Source organism: Schistocerca nitens, chromosome 4 (assembly GCF_023898315.1).
Source record: "Schistocerca nitens isolate TAMUIC-IGC-003100 chromosome 4, iqSchNite1.1, whole genome shotgun sequence".
NCBI classification, from domain to species: domain Eukaryota; kingdom Metazoa; phylum Arthropoda; class Insecta; order Orthoptera; family Acrididae; genus Schistocerca; species Schistocerca nitens.
The window spans coordinates 517,067,533-517,087,789 of record NC_064617.1 but is presented as its reverse complement, the minus strand read 5'-3'; the positions used below and the strand labels follow the sequence as shown (position 1 = coordinate 517,087,789).

At 44.8% G+C, this 20,257-nt stretch overlaps 1 protein-coding gene and 1 pseudogene across 1 annotated transcript in view; both read right to left on the bottom strand.

The window, feature by feature from the left end:
- LOC126252408 (dual specificity protein phosphatase 22) overlaps window positions 1–20,257 on the bottom strand; it is a 571,353-nt gene that overhangs the window by 54,340 nt on the left and 496,756 nt on the right. The gene's annotated exons all lie outside the window — the stretch shown is intronic.
- Window positions 9,367–9,484, bottom strand: LOC126254116 (5S ribosomal RNA; annotated as a pseudogene).

Below are 20,257 nucleotides of genomic sequence, written 5' to 3'. Positions count from 1 at the left end.
TTTATTGAGAAAATTTAAGATCTAATCTTGGCTCCTGAAGACATTCTGGTCAGTTTTGATATTGTATCTCTGTTTACTATGATTCCGGTCAAAGAAGTTATGGTTTATATAACGGAAGTTTTCCCTGAAAATTGACCGCTCTGTTTAGACACTGTCTCACTTCTAGCCAGTTTAAGTGGGATGAGGAGGTTTATGAGCAAGTGGATGGTGTTGCCATGGGTAACCCGTTGAGCCCTGCGATTGCCAATTTTTACATGGAAAGATTTGAACAATTAGCTTTGAATAAAGCAAATAAGAAACCATGTTGTTGGTATTGTTATGTAGACGACACATTCGTAGTTTGGACACACGGTAAAAAAGCCTTAGACGAATTTTTTGATTATCTTAATAGCATAAACCCTAAAATTCAGTTTATCATTTAAGTGGAAAAAGACCAGGCTATTTCGTTTCTCGATGTGTTAGTCATGAGACAGACCGATGGCAGACTAAAACATAAAGTGTTTCGGAAGAGCACACGTACTGATAGATACTTGCATAAGAACTCCAATCATCACCCACAACAAAAAAGAGGTGTAATCAAAAGTTTAGTGGACAGGGCAAAACGGATTTGTACGCCGGAACATCTGTATACGGAACTGAATCATCTGAAACAGGCCCTCGAAAAGAATGGGTACTCAAACAAAGAAATTAATAGAGTTTTAAGACCTAATTACAGCAGGCCAAAGGACAAGGATGGAACACAGCAATGGTAGAACACGGTGTCTTTACCTTTAATTAGTAAGGTTACAGATCGAATCGGCAAAATTTTGCTGAAACATAAAGCGAAACCGATATTCAAACCTACCAGAAAAATAGGACAAGTACTTCGTTCTGTTAAAGATAGAAGGCCACCATTATCATCTAGCGGTGTGTATAAAATTCCGTGTACTTGTGGCAAGGTCTACACTCCTGGAAATCGAAATAAGAACACCGTGAATTCATTGTCCCAGGAAGGGGAAACTTTATTGACACATTCCTGGGGTCAGATACATCACATGATCACACTGACAGAACCACAGGCACATAGACACAGGCAACAGAGCATGCACAATGTCGGCACTAGTACAGTGTATATCCACCTTTCGCAGCAATGCAGGCTGCTATTCTCCCATGGAGACGATCGTAGAGATGCTGGATGTAGTCCTGTGGAACGGCTTGCCATGCCATTTCCACCTGGCGCCTCAGTTGGACCAGCGTTCGTGCTGGACGTGCAGACCGCGTGAGACGACGCTTCATCCAGTCCCAAACATGCTCAATGGGGGACAGATCCGGAGATCTTGCTGGCCAGGGTAGTTGACTTACACCTTCTAGAGCACGTTGGGTGGCACGGGATACATGCGGACGTGCATTGTCCTGTTGGAACAGCAAGTTCCCTTGCCGGTCTAGGAATGGTAGAACGATGGGTTCGATGACGGTTTGGATGTACCGTGCACTATTCAGTGTCCCCTCGACGATCACCAGTGGTGTACGGCCAGTGTAGGAGATCGCTCCCCACACCATGATGCCGGGTGTTGGCCCTGTGTGCCTCGGTCGTATGCAGTCCTGATTGTGGCGCTCACCTGCACGGCGCCAAACACGCATACGACCATCATTGGCACCAAGGCAGAAGCGACTCTCATCGCTGAAGACGACACGTCTCCATTCGTCCCTCCATTCACGCCTGTCGCGACACCACTGGAGGCGGGCTGCACGATGTTGGGGCGTGAGCGGAAGACGGCCTAACAGTGTGCGGGACCGTAGCCCAGCTTCATGGAGACGGTTGCGAATGGTCCTCACCGATACCCCAGGAGCAACAGTGTCCCTAATTTGCTGGGAAGTGGCGGTGCGGTCCCCTACGGCACTGCGTAGGATCCTACGGTCTTGGCGTGCATCCGTGCGTCGCTGCGGTCCGGTCCCAGGTCGACGGGCACGTGCACCTTCCGCCGACCACTGGCGACAACATCGATGTACTGTGGAGACCTCACGCCCCACGTGTTGAGCAATTCGGCGGTACGTCCACCCGGCCTCCCGCATGCCCACTATACGCCCTCGCTCAAAGTCCGTCAACTGCACATACGGTTCACGTCCACGCTGTCGCGGCATGCTACCAGTGTTAAAGACTGCGATGGAGCTCCGTATGCCACGGCAAACTGGCTGACACTGACGGCGGCGGTGCACAAATGCTGCGCAGCTAGCGCCATTCGACGGCCAACACGGCGATTCCTGGTGTGTCCGCTGTGCCGTGCGTGTGATCATTGCTTGTACAGCCCTCTCGCAGTGTCCGGAGCAAGTATGGTGGGTCTGACACACCGGTGTCAATGTGTTCTTTTTTCCATTTCCAGGAGTGTATATTGGTACTACGAAAAGAAGTGTGAATACCAGGGTAAAGGAGGTATTTGCCGACTGGGGAAAAAAAATGGATAAATCGGCCTTTGCGGAACATGCACTTCAGTCATGTGACCATGTAGTTAAGTTTTCTGAAACTACAGTTTTATCCACGACTGTATAGGGAGGCTATTGAAATTTATAAATGTGAAGATAATTTTAATAGAAAAGAAGATGCCTTGAAATTGAGCGAGATATGGACAGTGGCGTTACAGAATCGATAAGTGGTTTTTATCTATGACGGACTATTATCGATAGTTACATTTCATCTTTGACTAGTTTTCTCTCTGCTACTATGTACAAGCTAGACCACGCCCACTTTCCTCGGTATTTAGGCCGCTCTCCGACGCCCGACTCGTCAGTCTGCAGGACTCAGTAGGACCAGCTATACCTCTGAGGATGTCCAATGTAGTATTGGACGAAACGTTAGAAATAGAAGAATTCCATGGTCCACGGCCATATAACCCGGAAGAATTATCAGCAACAGTACCATCCGGTCGTGAAAGCCTTCATTGTAGTGTTAGAAGGTGATCAGACTTCACCTATTAGCTTTACACGGCTGTCAAACTTCCCGGTCTCTACTTTAGTCCCAATGCTTTACTTTCGTCTGCCTTATCATTGCGGCTACTGCATATGCTGGACAGGATACTGTCTGATCTATAGCCAGAATTCGTAACTGACCATTTTATTTCCCGAGGTCTGTTATTTCCCGTCCTGGATACGACAGGTACATTGCCCATTCCGCAGTGTATCGCTGAAATTTTACAATGAAGTCTACCGAAGGTTTTTTAAGTTGCCTGTTGTCTCCTCAACAAAGGCCAAGAAACGTTCATAGTAAGATCTTGTACTCACTTTCTTTTCAGAAGGCGTCGCCGCAGCTCCGGTCTTTTTACCACTCCATTCTCACTTTGTACGAGGTACTTTCACGGTCAGCCATATAGCTGCCCAATCACTTTACCTGTAGGCTGTACTGATTCTAGTAAAACTGCTCTGGCTGATATTTTGCACAGGGGCCGCTGTTTACATAAAGTACTTATGTGCCTGTCGTCTACATGGTTTCTGCAACAAACTTACAGCTGCTGCAACAGATGACAGCTATGCCTGTTTATGGGAAGAGTAATTTTCTGCCATTCAACTGTAGAGCTGCTTGTGTTCCTTACTCCTTAAGATTTTATAACTCGAGTCCAAAATAAATATTTTTTGTATTAAAAGGATGAAAATGCATTTAGTCTAAAGCCATAATTCCTCTGTTCCTGTGCCTATTTAGCGGAGTGAAACCTTTCACTTGCTGTTGGAATTTCATTAGAGCTGCCTTCTTTTTTTCCGAACCATGGGAAGTACCAGCCCAATAATAAGACTCCATGCACATCGCACTTCAGCCGGAGACACTCAAAACTAATCAATGACTGATGAAACTCACGTGGCTGACATTTTCAAAGAATGGTATTCTGAGGTATGACTAATTAATAGGCAAATTCGAGAGCAGTCATATCAACATCTTGCTATTTAGTGGTGGTCAAATAATCATTTGTGAAGATGACGTTCAGAGGGCACTCTCTTAACTATTGAATACTGATTCATATTTCATGGAACCATAACTATTAACGTCTTACACCTTTCAATACTCTGCATATTTCATTATGCTCACCCCATGTTGATCGTTTCTTACACAGTTCTTGTTCCTTATGAACTAAATAATTAATTATGCGTTGTTAATGAGGATAATGCAACAACCTACAAAATTGTGACAAAACCTGGGTTGCAGTAAGACTTCCTGAGGTGAGACACTGGAGGAAGTATCATCTACAAATACGTGTTTCATGTAAGGAGTTATTGCTATAAACAGGACATGACTATACAGCAGTCTACAACACTTCGAGATTTTCACGCTACTGCCATTACCTGCTGTAACTTCGTCAGCGTTCAGAAAAGTCTTGGGTAATGTATATCATGAAAATATTCATGATGTACGCTATGTTGAAAAATCTGACATGGTGAGAGCATGGCTGTATGAAAATACAGTTTGATTCTTACAAAAACGTAAAAACACCACCCAGCCATTGTTAATAATTCTGTTTATTAAACCAAAAAGCGCAGTTACGGGCTTCGGCTTGACAAGTTCATCCTCTTACAGCCTTCCACAAAGGGGCGCAATATTTACGTGTGTGTGTGTGTGTGTGTGTGTGGTGCTCAGCCCTGTCAGTATCTTCAAATTCAAAAGAAAAAAAATAGTGTTTAACAATACTTACAATTGCATGAAATAAGAATTTTTTTCAAATGCAATCTATAGAGCTACAAAACGACGCAGGATTTTCGAGCTCAGTAACATAAAACTAACATAGAAAGATGTTTACCTTGTTTTATTAATTGTTAGATTCAGGCACAATAAAGCAGTTCGCCATCACGAAAAAACGGTCAACGTCAACAGTCAACTTTAGCACCACGATGAATATTAGACGAAACTAGCAAAAAAAATATGCACAACACTTTCCTTACGCGAGTTCTGTAAAGAGGCAGTCGTCAAAGGTCTTTCCTATGTGCCTCGTCAGTTACGTGCTAGAACCAAATAAGATGAATAACGATACCCGTAGAGATAGGAAATAAAGGAGAGCCATGATAGCCGAAAAGTTAAGCATAATGCAAACGTTTATCGTGGAAGATCACGCGACTTCCCGGTATGCGGCTCTGCCTGGCCCCACCGTCGACGCTGAGGACTTTTTATAACTTTTATGGTGTTGCGAGCTTCATCATGCTCACTATACACTATTTAATCAAAAGTATCCGGATACAATTGAAAGAAAACAGCCCTCGGTCACTAATTTTTAACGAATTAACCGGGTTTCAACACTACTAGAAGTGTCTTCCTCAGAATTTAAATCAAAGAATGGTCTATAACATGGTCACAGAATTATGACTAAAAACGTATGATACAGAGTATAAGTACGGAATCGTCGTGAAAGACTGGCAGTACTTATATGTCATTTATAAAATAATAAATATGCCAAAAGGGCATTAGTCACAAAGATATTTAAGATAAAAAAACTGTGATGGCGAGCCACTAAGGGCTGCTCGTTACATGCGTGGTGCAGGTTGTAAACGGACTGAGGTGCCCGCGTTAACAAAAAAATACAAAAACATATAGGGGTAATCCAGGAGTAATTCTAATAATAATAAGAAAATAGGAGTGTTGGTAAGCTGCTATTAACAGCATAGTGAACACACTATCATAGCCAAGAAAAACGCGAAGCCAACAGCCAACACAGCAGTACAGGTTTATATGCCAACTATCTCCGCAGTTGATGAAGAGACAGAAGATTTGCATGATGAGATAAAAGAAATTATTCAGATAGTTAAGGGAGAAGACATTTTAATTGTGAATGGGGACTGGAATTCGATAATAGGAAAAGGAAGAGAAGGAAAATAGTTGCTAAATACGGACTGTTGGAAAGGAATGAAAGAGAAATCCCCCCAGTACAGTTTTGCACAAAGTATGAATTAATCATCGCTAACTGTTTAAGAATCACCAAAGAAGAGACTTCGAGATACCAAAAAGTTTCACATTGATTATATAACGGTAAGACAGAGATTTCGGAAACAGATTTTAAACTGTAAGGCGTTTCCAGGGCAAGATGTGGACCACAATTTGTCGGTTATGAACTGTAGATTAAAACTGAAGAAATTGCAAAAAGGTAGGAAACTAAGGAAATAAGACCTGGATAAGTTGAAAGAACCAGAGCCTGTTGAGAGTTTGAAAGGTAGCTTTAGGCAACGAGTGACTGGAACGTGGGAAAGGAATACAATACAGACCGAATGGGTAGTTTTGAGAGATGAAATAGTGAAGTCAACACAGGATCAAATAGATAAAATCACAAGGCCTAGTAGAAGCCCTTGGATATTACAGGAGATACTTAACTTAAATGATAAAAGAGAAAATATATAAATGTAGCATATGAAGCACGTGAAAGGGAATCCAAACGTCATGAGCATATACAGGCATGTGTCACTAGGGGAAAGATAGCTACCGCCTACAGTAAAAGACCTCAGAAGAAAAGAGAAATAGATATATGAATATCAATAGCTCAGATTGAAAACCAGTACTATGCAAAGAAGGAAAGATGAAAGGTGGAAGGAATATATAGAGGGGCTGTGCAAAGGAAAAGCACTTGAAGGCAATATTATAGAAAGGAAAGCGAACGTAGATGAATATGAGATGGGAAATAAGATACAGTGAGCAGAATTAGAAAAACTGAAAGACCCAAGTAAAAACAACTCCTTGGAATAGACGACATTCTGTCAAAACTACTGATAGCTTTAGAGAGCCAGCCATGACAGAACTCTTCCATCTGTTGTGTAAGATGTATAATACTGGCGAAATAGTCTCATACTTCAAGAAGGATGATAGAACTATAATTCCAAAGAAAACTGGTGCAAACAAGCGCGAATATTACCGAACCATCTGTATAGTAAGTTATTATTGCAAAATACCAACACAGATTCTTTTCAGAAGAATGAAAAAACTGGTAGAGAACGAACTCGGGGAAGATCACTTTGGAGTTTGAAGAAATTTGGGCACGTGCGAGGCAATGCTGACCTTACGACTCATCTTATAAGATTACTGACCTTTCGACTTATCTTATAAGATAGGTTAAGCAAAGAAAAACCTATGCTTACAACATCTGTAGAGTCAGAGAAGACTTTTGACAGCGTTGGTTGGGGTATTCTCTTTGAAACTCTGAAGGTAACAGGGATAAAATACAGAGAGCGAGGGGCTCTTATACAGAAGACAGACGGCAGAGCCGAGCGGCATGAAAGTGAAGGAGGGAATGAGATGGGAGTGAGACAGGATTGTAGCCCACACCTGATGTTAGTCATTAGATACATTGAGCAAGCAATAAAGGAAACCGAGGACATATTTGAAGAGAGGAGAAGAAATAAAAGCTTTGAGGGTTTGCCGAAGACATTGTAATTCTGTCAGAGACAGCAAAGGAGTAAGAGAAGTTCAATGGAATGGATAGTGTCCTGAAAGGAGGATATAAGATGAACATCAACAAAAGCAAAACGAGGATAATGGAATGTAGTCGAATTAAATCAGGCAAAGCTGAGAGAATCTGATTAGAAAATGAGGCAGTAAAAGTAGTAAATGAGTTTTGCTAGTTGGGGAGTAAAATAACTGATGATGGTCGATTTTGTAGCCTGATAATGACAAGAAAAGTATTTCTCATGAAGAAAAATTGACTAACATCGAATATAGATTTAAATGTTGGCAAGTTTTTTCTGTAGGTATTTGTTTGGAGAGTAGCCTTTCATGGAGGTGAAATGTGGACTATAAACAGTACAGACAGTGAGAGAATAGAAGCTTTTGAAATGTAATGCTACGGAAGAACGCTGAAGATCAGATGGGTGGGTAATGTAACTACTGAGCAGGAACTGAATAGAACTGGGGAGAAAGACGTTTGTGGCTAGAACAAGTTCTGAGACATCAACAACTTAGAATTGGAGGGAAATGTGGCGGGTAAAAGTTGTAGAGAGAGATCTAGAGATGAATACAGCAAGCAGACTCTAGAGGACGCGGGTAGCAGTAGTTATACGGACATGGAGAGGCTTGCACAGGATAGAGTAGCATGGAGAGTTGCATCAAACCAATTTTCGGACTGAAGATCCAACAACACACTTTGTGGCAAAAAAGTTTTCTTTCTCATTCAGTTCTTATTATCCATAGAGTGCTGCTCTAAATTTTGGCAGCACCCATCGACAGAGTGAGAATATGCTCCATTACACAAATTCCTTTAGTTTCAAGAAAACGTATGATAAGTTATGTGTTTTTTGACGGGTAGTCACATATGAAAATAAATTTTTATTGTGATCGGCGGACTCGGAACTGGGTACCTCTGACTTAGGCATCCGGGTCACTAGATTTAAGGATTTAAGTACTTTCTTTGGGAGGAGTGCATTAAGTGGTTGTGTTCCCTAATCGAGTGTGGTGGGAGACTGAATTGCCCGCATCTCGTGGTCGTGCGGCAGCGTTCTCGCTTCCCACGCCTGGATTCCCGGGTTCGATTCCCGGCGGGGTCAGGGATTTTCTCTGCCTCGTGATGGCTGGGTGTTGTGTGCTGTCCTTAGTTAGGTTTAAGTAGTTCTAAGTTCTAGGGGACTTATGACCACAGCAGTTGAGTCCCATAGTGCTCAGAGCCATTTGAACCATTTTTTTTTTTTTTTTTTTTTTTGGAGACTGAATTCGGGATGCACGCGGTACGATGCCGGCAGGAGAGATATTTCGGGATACTGAGTGTACATGAAGGCATGGTACAACTGAGATTAGAACCAAGGCCTCTGAATATCTATTTCAGTATACCGAAAAGGGTTCGAGTGTAACAAAAATGATTTTTTTATTCAAAAGTTATGGGCTATTTAAGATTTTAAAATGAGAAAAAATATTATAATTGAAATTATAAGAAGTACACACTGATCGGCCAAAACATTATGACCACTGCCCAACGTGACGTTGGATGCTGCCTCATGGCGTGGCGAGCACGTGAAGCGGAGCAGACACGGATGGGGGATCACCCTAGAGAAGATATGGGCTGCAGATGGGGAAATCCATTGAGATAAGCGACTTTAACAAAGGAGAGATTATTATCGTGCAAAGCCTGTGAACGGGTACAAAAACGGTGAAGCTGGTAGAATGTTCACATGCTACTGTCGTGAGCATCTACGGAAAGGGGTAGGACAGTGAAACTACCTAAACTAAAACTAAACTCCTCCCGAACAGGCCATGAAGGCCCACAGGTACCGACCGGCCGCCGTGTCATCCTCAGCCCACAGGCATCGCTGGATGCGGATATGGAGGGCCATGTGGTCAGCAAACCGCTCTCCAGGCCATATGTCAGTTTCCGAGACCGGAGCCGCTACTTCTCAATCAAGTAGCTCCTCAGTTTGCCTCCCAAGGGCTGAGTGCACCCCACTTGCCAACAGCGCTCGGCAGACCGGATGGTCACCCATGCAAGTGCTAGCCCAGCCCGACTACGCTTAACTTCGGTGATCTGACGGGAACCGGTGTTACCACTGCGGCAAGGCCGTTGGCACAGTGAAACTACGACTAGGCGCTAAACGGTTGCACGTCCACGACTCTTCGCAGAACGTGGTGTTTGGAGGCTTTACTGCTCTGTAATGTGGGATTGATGGTGACCTGCGACATCTCTATCGAAAGAGCAGAATGCTGGTGCACGAACAACTGTTTCGGACCACGCCGTTCATCGTACATTGTTGAACATGGAGCTCCGCAGCAGACCACCCCTGCGTGTTCACATGTTAACCCAACGACATCGTCCATTACGGTTGGAGTGGGCACGGGACCATCGGTATTCGACTGTCGATCAGTGGAAACGTGCCGGCTCTTCCGGTGAATCACATTTTTGCTGCACTAGGTCGATGGTCGTCTCCACAAATGCCGTCACCGAGGCGAATGGCGGCTCAAAACTTGCAGTGCGCCACGGACGCAGGCTGGTGCGAGCTGTATATGTTATGGGGGACATTCTCCTGCACTTTCAAGGGACCTATGGTAGTAAACGAAGACACGCTGACAGCTGTGAACCACCTGCATCCCTTCATGCTCGATGTCTTCTCGGAAGGCGATGTCATCTTTCAGCAGTATAAATGTTCGTGTCTCGGAGCTATAACCGTGCAACAGTGGATTGAGGAGCATTATAGTGAGCTCACGTTGATGTCTCGGAAACCATCTGGGTCGCTATCTGGCGCTATCACCGCGTACGCAAGTCAGTAGCCCGTTATTTACTCGAATTACATGACCTGTGCGCAGACATCTAATGACACATACCTCCACAAACCTATCAAACAACTGTCGAATCTCTGATACGCAGTATCAGTGACGTATCTCGTTCCAAAGGCGGACAAACAAGCTGTTCAGCAAGTGGTCATGGTGTTTTGGCTCATCAATGTGCGTCTTGTCGTAGCTACAACTTTGAAGACATATTTTAAGCAATTTCATTATCCTATAGTATTTCTATTTATCGTCTTTAAGGCGTTTAAACTCATAACGTCAGAAACAGTCTTAAATGATATCATATCGTCGTAGCGTACCAGAAATATCACTATTTTTTTCAGTTTGAAGAACCATTGTCTTCTTTGCTAATTCTGTACCATGACCCCATATGAAATTCTAAATCATAACCGAAAAACCTTTTTCGAGAAAAAAAGCGCTCGTGCAGTATTTTTGGAACGCTTGGCATGAGGCTAACATTGGGTCACTCTACATGTACTCACTTGTATACTTATACAATACAAAGTACTCTTACTCATAAATGTAAAAAATTCAGAAAGGTCATACTGCGTATGGTAATGCCCCAAATTGGACTGCAAGTAAGACAGTTTCGTGTGCATATCCGCTTTATGTTTTGTGACTTCTCCCGACTGAGAACTATAGGAACATAGGGACAAGGAACCAGAGCAAGGTTAGAATGGGAAGGTGGATACCGGCCGTCACCTCAGCAGTAGTAACGGCCAACAATGGCGGTTTACGGCGGCGCCGGAGAGACAAAGGGACGCCGTGGGCAGACGAGGAGGCGACAGCCGCCGCCCAGCAAGCCGCCCCGGGCGCCCAGCGTGCCCTGTCCGCCAGCCCTGCTCGACTCGCCCTGGCTGGTGGAAGCAGAGCCTTGCTTCAGCAGCTAAGCACTCCACTAGCAATGGAAGTAATTCAGTTTGCCGTCAGTCCCCCTTTCAATGTGCCATCTATGAATGTGATTACATTAACAATGATAATATTAATAATAATAATAATAATGACATATGTACAGGGTGAACGTTAATAAAACTGATAAACTGCAAGGATGGATTCCTGACTGCAAAAGGAGCAAAAAAGGTCCTATGAACAGATTTTGGAAGTCAGGTTTATGGCTCAGCGGCTCCCTCCACTCTGGAAATACTTTATCCTGTTCACCATTGTGAGGTACATCTGGCTATTGGTGCCTTTCGCACTAGTCCCATTGACAGTTTCCTCACAGAAGCGGGGATTCTCCCTCTAAAAATATGACAAAGTTTACTCCTGTTTCTTAGGCAATCGCCATTTGCAGATTTCTTGACCATCCCGTGAACCCTGTCCTCTTTGCAAGCGAGGGACGTCTCCCTTCTGATCACTCCCAAGGATGGGATTGCCGATTGGAATGCGTCTCACTTCACTCTGTCAGTATCTCCATCTCCATTCACTGAAATTCATTCCATGTATTTCCTCTCATACATCCCCTGGAAATGCATCAGTTTCACGTTAGATGGCTACGACAAATGAAAGTTCCTCCGACCCCCTGTGGTGTGTTCCTTTTGCGTTGCTGGCTGTCTAATTCACGCAGCATACTGTAAGCACCGTAATGGTTCGGTATTCATGTCGGAAACAAGCCGAGATGGTGTTTGTGTACGGTCAACCATATGGAAACCATGGAGAGGCATGGAATCTTGGCGACCAAATACTTGGGCTGGTTATTATTCCACAACGCCTCGTCGGACGTACGTACTTGAATTTCCTGCGGAATACTCCGCCTGCGCAGTTTGAGAATGTGCCTTTGGCAATACGACAGGTTATGTGGCTTCTTCATGACGGAGCAACATCCCATTTCCGCATTACAGTTTGCCGACACCTCAACAAAATTTTCCCCGGACGTTGGACAGAACGCGGAATTCCTGTAGCAGCCTGCTAGATCACCGACCTCAGACCCCTGGATTTTTGCCTCGGGGGAGGGGTCGGGGGGTGGGGGGGGGTGGGGGGGTGGGGGGTAGTGAAAAGCATTATGTATGCTGAAATAGTTCCTGATGTGTTGACCCTTCAACTGATTGGTCACGGCGCCTTTGGCGCTATTCGGAGAGAGACTGGAGCGTGCAAAACAGTGTGGCAAACCTTAACGCGAAGTGTGAACACGTGCATTGCGCCCCATGCAGGCCACTTAGAACACTTGTTATGACGTGGACACAATGCAGCTCTGTACTGCGTTACTGGACGACCTGTTGTCGTTGCATGCTCCGTCCATACCCGTTCATAGACATTTTCCCCACATTTCCAGTCACAAATCTGTCTCTGCAGTTTGTAGATTTTATTAATCTTCACCCTATATAAAACGTATTAATCTGTTAAGTACAATAATCACAATAATTTGTTTACATCACTGCTTAGTACATTCCTTTAGCGTAGCTTGGAAGAAGTTTACACTCAGGGAAAGATCGCTTTCGGAAAGCATTCTTCCGAACCTGCTAGAAGTACTTATTTCATGAAATTATTTTGAGAGTTACTCTACTGTTTTTGAAAATTACAACACCCAGAAGTAGACATATGACTACAATGAAATTTATTCCACAGATTGTGGACAACAATACACAAATGACTGTAATTTCAGAACTGGGCGTGCATACGTTGCTGGGAAACACTCAGCCATGCGGTTTGTAAGCTCATCGATAAAGCGTAAGTAGTGTTTGCAGGGGGATCAGAACAAAACATGTTGCCGACCGACCATATGCTATACATGTTCCATAGGTGACATGTGAGGCGAACGTTCAGATCAGAACAGCAGAGGTTCCCGTCATTCCTCGCCACTTGGGGCCAGGCATTGTCCTGCTGAAATACGCCATATGGAGATACCTGCTGGAGCGGTGGTACATTGGGGATTAAGACTTCTCTGACGTAGCGGTTGCTGTTCAGATTTCTCTCGTACGTAGGAGGGGAGATAGCACATAATAGACAATGGTACCCCAAACCATCACACTTAGTGTCGGTCAACTAAACCACTCAAAATGTAGTCCGCCCAATATCTGTCACCACGGTATCATCTAACACGTATGCTGTCATCACTTTAGGAAGGGATGAAGCGGGACACGCGCGAAAACATCATGTTTCGTTACTCAGCACACCAGTGACGGCGTTCACATGCCCATAGCAGTCTGAGGCGTTGGTAGTTACCGGACAATGAAAGCCGGTTCATTGGCATACGTAGGACCAGTCTAGTCTTCAGCAGAAGCAATCCAACCGTCGACAAATCATGTCTGTACCCTGTTCAGTGCTCCAACGTCGAGTCAACGCTGCAGATAGGCTGTTCTACCGGTCACGGCCACGCGGACGAGATGGCGGTCATATCTCCCTGTGGTCACGTTGTTTCTGTTCACTGGTTCCACACATACGTCACTGTCACAGCAGCGTTTTCCGTCACGATACGACAAACTCGTTCCCTTGAAATTAATCATTCTGTCCTGTTCCAACTGATTCCGCTGCTGATACTGCACCATTTGACGTCGGCGAGACATACCGTCACTTACTTGTTAGTTTCCATTTCGTTTGATTGCTCTTCGCTGACTGAGCTCGGTGTAACACTGACCTGTCTGGGTACAAAAAAAGAGGACGCTGCTGGGCCTAAGTGCACGCCATCTATGTACAATCGCTCATTACGATTACACTGTTCTACACATCCTCTAATTTGGGAATTATCGATCCCATTCCATCTGCGTGTTGCAATTTTTATAAACAGTAGTGTGTAATAACAATATATTCTCATAGTTTTGACGACATCAGAGTTTGCACGATATAAAGTCGAAGTGAGCATTCACCATTGTCAGCGTTCGTCCATCCCTGACTTTGGTCCAGTCGTTCAATTCCACCAGCCCTTACCTATCATGTCTTCATTGTACTTTCTCTGTCTCATTTACTAGTCCTACTTAGTAAAGGTCCCAGACTCATGAAGAATACTCAAAACTGGTCGAACGAGTGTTTCGGATTACCTTTCGTGGATGAGTTAGCGTTCTTTAAGATACTCTCAGTCAATCTGTCTGGCATCTAGCGTTCCTACTGTTTGTTTTATGTGGTCATTCTACGTCGGATCGCTCCGGGTGGTTACTCCTAAATATTTTGCGGTAGTTACTGTTACCAGCAATTCGTCACCAATAACGTAACCGATTATTAGTGGATTTCTTCGCCAATTTACGCGCAACATGTTACATTTATACAAGTACATGGCCAGCAGACAATTGGTACTCCAGTTGTCTATCCTGTGCGATCTTCCTGCATTTCCCCACAGTCTTCTGGTTTAGCAGCTTCCCTATAGACAACAGCTTCGTCTGCGGATAGCCTCACGCAGGCTCCAATGTTACCCACTAGATCGTTAACATAAACTGTAAACAGTAGCAGCCCTATAACACTCCATTGACGTTTTCCCGTAGCTACCTTTACATTTGTCGATTTTATATCATTAAGAACGACTTGTTGAGATCTACCGGCAAGGAAGTCCTATATCCAGTCACAATTTATAAACGTGAATGCATGACAACGTATTGTATTTACTGGAAGAATGGATCGTTGTGTCGATCACTATACGGAATGAGTTACATTGGAGATAAGCCAATATTCCATTAGTAGAGTTCGTGCAATTAGCGAATTGAGACGGGTTGACGAGGTCCTTCCGCAGACCTAACCAACGTCTTAGGCGGGAGGTGTCAGCAGGTAAGCAGTGTTGGCGCCCAAGGTGAGTGGAATGCCTACTTTTCCGGCGTCTTCGCGCACCCAGCCGTGTGCATGGAAGAGCATGCTTCCGGGATGCGTGGCGCGGTGGACCCGTTCGAGTCCTCCTGGAACATTAACGACAAGAGCCGGTGTGCTGGCCAGCTTGGAGGTGGTTTTCAGGCGGTGTCTCACATCTCACTACTTGGATGCCGTACTAACACTCATCTCCCGCCTCAGATACGCACTACGCAAACATTAGAACAACTTTCTCACACATGCACATAGAATTCACTACTTTAGACGTCCAGTGTCGGCTAGTAGCACCAGGTGTCATTAATGGAAGCTAGAATATGAGCAGAGGTGTCACTGTTGGATTCTTTTCTTTCGTATACACGTAATGCACACGCACTCCAACTTGAGACTTCACAAGGGGGATCCTGGGGGACCCTGGGGGTATACCCTGATTCTGCCTATTGCTTCGCGTCCAGCATCCCTCGCGCTGTTATGCTAGACAGCACACATAACCTTGCTTAATTACAGGATCACCGTGCAAGGAAGAGCTCACAATTTCCTTGGACGGATCACCGAAGAGGAAGAGACAGCTAACTTTTCCTGATCAAAAATTAAAGCACATTCAAAAATCAAATAAAGAAGCGAAGAATAAAATCTACGGAAGAAAAAGAGAGTAAACCTATCTTTGTCTGGCGAATTATGTAATGAAAATCCCCTAGACGACGAGGAGAGTGATTTATAACTTTCTGAAGACCGCACGCCTTCTGGGACGAATGCATCGTGCATATCCTGCGACAGCAGATTTTCAGCGGACGACAGCGGCGAAATTTGGATTCAGTGTATCTAGTGCCGTCTGTGGGCGCATACTCAATGTGCAGGGATGGACAATGCAGTTTGTATTTGTGATTTTTGCAAATAAATTTGCACTTCAAACTTGTTTTTAAGTAATCAAAATATCCACGGGTGTGCTGCCGGTCTATAGTGTCCAACGGGCACAATATTTAGGCGATCATACATGTCGCCATCATCAGGTGAACTGACGGACTGAGCTCCTGTGAACGTGCCGGCACGGAGATCCGTACGCTAAGGCTGCTCAGAGGGAACTGGGTTCGGTCGCGGCGGCGGCCGATTTAAATACCCTCCGCCCGCGGCGCGCTCACTCCGCCGTCCGCGCCCCGCGCCACGGTCGCGCGGTGGAACAGATTGCGACGGCGTCTGAGATGACGTCGGTGTGACGGCTCTGTCCGCCGTGGTCGTCACAACTATACATTTGCTCGATTTACTCTTGATTAACCCAATCGCTGGTTCCCAAGCCTTGCTAAGATTATAGCCACAGTCACGGTTTATGAGGTCGTCATTGGTGCGATTTTCGATTGCCTCTCTAACAACGCTGTCCCAGTATCTCGACGTCTGTACCAGAATCCTCGTGCGTTCATACTCCATAGCGTGATTTTCCGACAAACAATGTTCAGCGACCGCCGACTTGCTCGGATACATCAGTCGAGTGTGCCTCTGGTGTTCACGGCATCGATCCTCGACGGTACGCATCGTCTGACCAATATACGACTTGCCACATTGACACGGAATCTGGTACACGCCGGCCTTCCTCAAACCGAAGTCATCTTTGGCGCTCCCCACCAGTGCACAAGTTTTATTCGGAGGACAAACCACAGTTCCGACCCGGTGTTTCTTCAAAATGCGGGCGATTTTCCCCGAGAGTGCGCCTGTATATGGGATAAACGCAGTGCCTACCTTCTCCCTCGTGATTTCATCCATCTCCACAGGTTGTGCTGCAGTGGTTGGGCGGAGAGCACGTTGAATCTGCCACTCTGAGTACCCATTTTTTCGAAAATGCAGCACAACCTGTTGAGATGGATGAAGTCACGAGGGAGGAGGTAGGCACTGCATTTATTCCATACACAGGCGCACTCTCGGGGAAAATCACCCGCATTCTGAAGAAATACCGGGTTGGAACTGTGTCGCCGCCGCGACCGAACCCAGTTCCCTCTGAGCAGCCTTAGCGTACGGATCTCCGTGCCGGCACGTTCACAGGAGCTCAGTCCGTCAGTTCACCTGATGATGGCGACATGTATGATCGCCGAAATATTGTGCCCGTTGGACACTATAGACCGGCAGCACACCCGTGGATATTTTGATTATCAAATACGCCGGGAGAAACTCAAGAATAAGAAAATTGTTTTTAACTATTTTTTCCTTCATGTTAAAGGTAACCCAAGAAAAAATCAGTTTCTTGTATTCTTTTAATAAATTATTTAAAGTAAGAAGAATGTTTTTTAATTGTTTGATCCCCCATAACTTTGAAGAGCACATGTTATTGTACCATTCCAGGATTTCTTCAATAATTTAATCATTAAAAGAAAAAAAGTTACTGTGTAAAAACCTTAGCTAGCCTATATTTGGACCTTCTCCTCTACAGACTTCGCCAATCACAGGCAAATTGAGGACGTCGGTTGCTGCTTTTGCATCATGTTGTAACGTTACAAGTAAGTAGGCCAGTGATTCGGCCACCCAGTACTGGTATCGGGTGAGATGAAATTGTTGTACGTCTGAACGCTAGCGGGGCCAGTGTTCAGGTCGCGCTGCAGTAGGTCCGATTAGGTAAACGGTACGGGCAAGTCGAGATACAAAGACGGAAATGGGTAAATCTCAAAGCTGGGAATTTGGATGGTTGCTGACCGCACGGCCTTTGTGCAGGAGATGCGCCGTAGACGGCAGAGTGTCAGACAAACAGAAAGGTGGCTTCTTACAGCTCTTTGAGAATTCATAGTAATACACAGACAAGTATTAAAGGAAATATGAATACATCTGCGACCTCAGAAAAATGAGGGACATCCAGTGACATAATAATTTTCAGTATCTTTAAAACTAAAGAAATTAATATTTACTGCAAATAAACCTTTTCACAATGAAGTTCTGAATTAACAACTTTTAAATGCTTCATGCAAATTCAGCATACAATATCTCAAATGGTAGCTTCGCACTGTAGCTATCGTCTCGGAAATTTACATATCTGTATCTATTATATTTTTTGATTTATTACTTTTTTTCACTATGCAAATGTTTGTCAGAACATCGTATACGCTGCAATTACACAGCGAATGAATACAGTATGAATACCTCACATTTTGTCATAGTTTTGTATTTATTTAATGAAAGCTTTAGTATTTTGCCAGTAACTTTATTTCAATATTAATTACAATTCATAATATAAAATCATGGGATGATTTAAAAAGAGGTCAATCACATCTGGTAGCTGACATCACCTTTGTAAGGGAGTGCCAACATACACATCTGACAAGCAGGTCTAAATAACTGTTTAAACAATGTTTAACAACAATCTGTTGTCATTTATCGTGAGCACACTTGAGCAACAATAGTAGCTTATTTATTTATGTTCAAGCGTTTATTTACATTTATTGTAAATGGTCTGAGTGTGGCCGAATATTTATAACATTCCTTTATTTAACTCTTGTTGTAATATAGTAGATTAGTGTAGGAAGTGGTCAAGATGTGTCAAATAATGTCTGTGAAACGTAAGACTGATGAATTTTTGGTGGGGATGGCCATCAGCCAGTGGAAAAGCACACAGTAGAGGAGCGCTATGGGAGCCAAGTGGAGACCAGCACTTTTCGAGTGAAGAGCTCAAGGGAGCGATTCTGGGCATTTTTACGCGAATCCTGGAAGAATACAGACCTGCCTGTGGTAACGAGTAGTACTGATTCTCGGCCGTGAACGGCTGCTACCATACTTTGGCTTCGAAGGGAGGTCTGAATGTGCTCCAGACTAGGCCTCTAACTTTTCCCTTTTGTGTTATGAAACTGAGGATAGACAGAGTATGAGTTAATATTCTTTGCATCATGTGTAAATATTTGTGGAACATCACGTTGAACTATGAACTGTTTTGAGCTGAGGAATATTTCGTGTATTGTGATCACGAAATGGACTTCGTCTTCGTGTATCTTTCGTAACAATGTAGTATGGAGACTTTGCTACCATCCTCATAACGCTCTCAATTTGAGTTTATTGCATTTGATAAGGGTACCGTCTGTCAGTATTTTAACTGAATATCGTAGCACCAATTCCCATTTATTTTCGGTGTCCTTTCTTGAATACGTCCGCCCCGATAGCTGAGTGGTCAGCGCGGGGGTCTGTCACGCCAAGGGGCCCGGGTTCGATTCCCGGCTGGGTCGGAGATTTTCTCCGCTCAGGAACTGGGTGTTGTGTTGTCCTCATTATCATTTCATCATCATCAGTGGAAGGCAACGGGAAACCACCACTGGACTCACTTCCCTAGACGCTCATGCGGTGGACCTCTCTGACGAGGCTTCCCCCACGACCAGACCTGCCGTAAGGCAGAACACAAAGTTAGTTTAAGTTTATTGAATAAACATAGTTCAACATAATTTGCTGTCATCTATTACAGACGTAATAATAGAGCCCTTGTTAATAAATTATTCTTTTAACTTATTGAGTCATGCACGGCTCGTGTTCATGCCATTTATTGTTTGTCATCTGTTACGGTACTGCCGCCTCGTTTTCTTATTCCATTTACTGGCGTCACTAACTTCCTGCATTACTTGCCCATGAGCGGCAGCAGCAGCGTGTATCGATAAGTGCACTGTCGTACCATCTCTGGAGCGACCGACAGTATTTCCGGGTCGTCGTGTGTCTGACAGTCAGTTTGAGACGGACCAGCAGTGCAGTCGGGGATGGAGCCCCAGTGAGGTCAGCACAGCCAGTACCAGCGGGGACGACCGTTGGTTGGTCGTTCGGTCGGTCGTCTCATCGACGACGTGTATTTGGGTCGGTTCCCTCCTGTGCAGAGACATCAGTAGTGTTACCTCTGCACGGTTGGGTCGGAGCTAGTGTCTCCACGACATCGTCCGTCCGAAGGAGGAAAGTCAGTTGGAGACGCACCAGCAGTGCAGTCGCGACGGAGCAGCAGTCGTGGACGGACCAGCAGTCCACTCAGTTGGTTGGCGTGGAGCAGCAAGCAAGCCCCCGTCGCGCAGAGTCGGGCTGGAGCCGCTGGTGGCGTGCACGCGCGGTCGGAGTCTGAGGTGCTGCTCGCAAGGGCTACGAAGTTCGTCGCCCACCGATCTTGGACATGAAAGTTTAGTCCTCACTTAATTTACTATCGAGCCTCAGCTGTTTAAATTTCTTCGTTGATCCTGGTTGTCGCTTCTGGGACATTCTCACGAGCAACAACATTTCACCAGCGGTATCTTCTGCCTTGTGGCCGTTGACGTTCCAGTTACCTGCCCTGTTCGTTTACGTAATTTTCGGCGGTGTATTTTCCTCGTCTTGTTGTTGCTGTCCAGTGCGGCATGTAGT